The sequence below is a fragment of the Dromiciops gliroides genome, chromosome 3 (genome assembly GCF_019393635.1).
Source record: "Dromiciops gliroides isolate mDroGli1 chromosome 3, mDroGli1.pri, whole genome shotgun sequence".
In the NCBI taxonomy this organism is placed as follows: domain Eukaryota; kingdom Metazoa; phylum Chordata; class Mammalia; order Microbiotheria; family Microbiotheriidae; genus Dromiciops; species Dromiciops gliroides.
The window spans coordinates 280,368,571-280,370,481 of NC_057863.1; the positions used below are offsets into that span (position 1 = coordinate 280,368,571).

At 34.1% G+C, this 1,911-nt stretch overlaps 1 pseudogene; it reads left to right on the top strand.

Moving 5' to 3' along the window:
* Positions 1-1,295: 1,295 nt before the first annotated feature.
* Positions 1,296-1,396, top strand: LOC122752262 (annotated as a pseudogene).
* The last annotated feature ends 515 nt before the right edge of the window (positions 1,397-1,911 follow it).

The following is a 1,911-nucleotide window of genomic DNA, read 5'->3' on the forward strand; positions in this document are numbered from 1 at the left end:
AGAAACAATAAAACAAAGTCAAAAGAAGAAAAAATAGAAGAAAATGTGAAATATTTAATTGGAAACACAATTGAACTGGCAATTAGATTAAGGAGAGAAAATTTAAGGAATATTGGATTACCTGAAAATCATGATCAAAGAAGAAGCCTAGAAATCATATTCCAAGAAATTATTGTAGAACACTGCCTCATTACCCTAGAACCAGAAGGTAAAATCGAAATTGAAAAAAAACAACAACAACAACATTATCACCAGGTCCTGAAAGAGATTCCAAAATGCAAAGTCCTAGGAATATTATATCCAAATTCCAAAACTTCCAGCTCAAAGAGAAAATACTTCGAACAGCCAGAAAAAATTCAAATAGCATGGAGCCACATTCAGGATCACATAAGATTTAGCAGCTACCATATTAAAGGAGCCAAGGGCTTGGAATATGATATTCCAGAAGACAAAAGAGCTGGAATTGCAACCAAGAATAATGTACTCTGAAAAACAAGTATAGTCTTTCAAGGGGAAAAATGGATATTTCATGAGATAGAGGACTTTCAAGCATTCTTGAAGAAAAGACCAGGAGATCAATGAATTGGGCATGAAACTTGGAAAAAAAATACTAAAGAAAGAACAAATTTTAAAATCCACAATTACATGCTAAAATGGAAATCCTGAAAATCAAAGTAGAGATTAGTAAAATTGAAAGTAAAAAAAAATGAATAGATAAAACTAGGAGCTAATTTTACGAAAAAAAAAAGATAAAACACTGTTAAATTGTATTTTTTTTAAAAAAAGAAAGGAATGGGGCAGCTAGGTGGCACAGTGGATAGAGCACCAGCCCTGGAGTCGAGAGTACCTGAGTTCAAATCCAGCCTCAGACAGTTAATACTTACTAGCTGTGTGACCCCGGGCAAGTCACTTAACCCCAATTGCCTCACTTAAAAAAAAAAGGAATGGGGGCAGCTAGGTGGAACAGTGGATAAAGCCCCAGCCCTGGATTCAGGAGGACCTGAGTTCAAATCTGGCCTCAGACACTTGACACTAGCTGTGTGACCCTGGGCAAGTCACTTAATCCTCATTGCCCTGCAAAAAAAAAAAAAAAAAAAAAAAGGAATGGATAAAACACCAGCCCTGGATTCAGGAGGGCCTGAGTTCAAACCCAGCTTCAGACATTTGAAACTTACTGTGACCCTGGCCAAGTCACTTAATCCTCATTGCCCTGCAAAACAAAAATGGGAAAAAAAGAAAGAAAAGAAAAGAAGGGAGAAAAACAAATTACTAGCATCAAAAATGAAGAGTGATTCTTGCTTTGGCAGCATATATACTAAAATTGGAATGATACAGAGAAAATTAGCATGTCCCCTGTCAAGGATACGAGCAAATTTGTGAAGCATTGCTTATTTTTTCTTTATTCAAATTTTCTTATACAAAATGACTAATATGGTAATGTTTTATATAATTGCACATGTATAACCTATATCTGATTGCTTAATGTCTCAGGAATGGGGAGGGGAGGGAAGGGAGGAGGGATAGAATTTGGACCTCAAAACTTTAAATAAAAATGTTTATTATAAAAAAAATGAAGAGTGAATGCAACATCAATGAAGATGAAATTAAAGCAATAATTTAAAGTTATTTTGCCAATTATATCCCAGTAAATTGATATTTTAAGTGAAACAGATGAAATGGTAATAACTGCCCAGATTAACAGAAGAGGAAAGAGGATACTTAAATAACCCTATCTTATAAAAAGTAACTTAACAAGCCCACAATGTATTTCCTAAGGAAAAAAAAAAAACAAAACCCTAGGACCAGATTGATTTACAAGTGAATTCTAGTAAATATTTAAGGAACAATTAATCCCAATACTGTACACACTATTTGAAAAAATAGGTAAAGAAGGAGTCCTACCAAATCCTT